Genomic DNA, 289 nt, shown 5'->3' with positions numbered 1-289 from the left:
TGAGCCGTGCGTTGTACTGTGGGAGGCGTCTTCGGTGGAAAATGAGCGTTACAGGGTTTTAAAAAATTTTGTGCCAAAATAAACTGGTATTTGAAGTCAAGTTTCCTCTAGACTTTTTGAAATCTCCTCCTAGGAATCATATCTCACTTTAAAAATGGGAAATATGGCCAGAGCCGTAGTTGGGTGGTTAAGGGAGCGACCAAATTTGCGGTTCAAGTCTCAGCCCTCGTGGCTTGGAAATATGCCAGAAAAGAGGAAGAAAAAATAGAAAAACAAACAAATACCACGC

Source organism: Tupaia chinensis, unplaced genomic scaffold (genome assembly GCF_000334495.1).
Source record: "Tupaia chinensis unplaced genomic scaffold, TupChi_1.0 Scaffold148210_1, whole genome shotgun sequence".
In the NCBI taxonomy this organism is placed as follows: Eukaryota; Metazoa; Chordata; class Mammalia; order Scandentia; family Tupaiidae; genus Tupaia; species Tupaia belangeri.
This window is presented reverse-complemented; position numbering follows the sequence as displayed.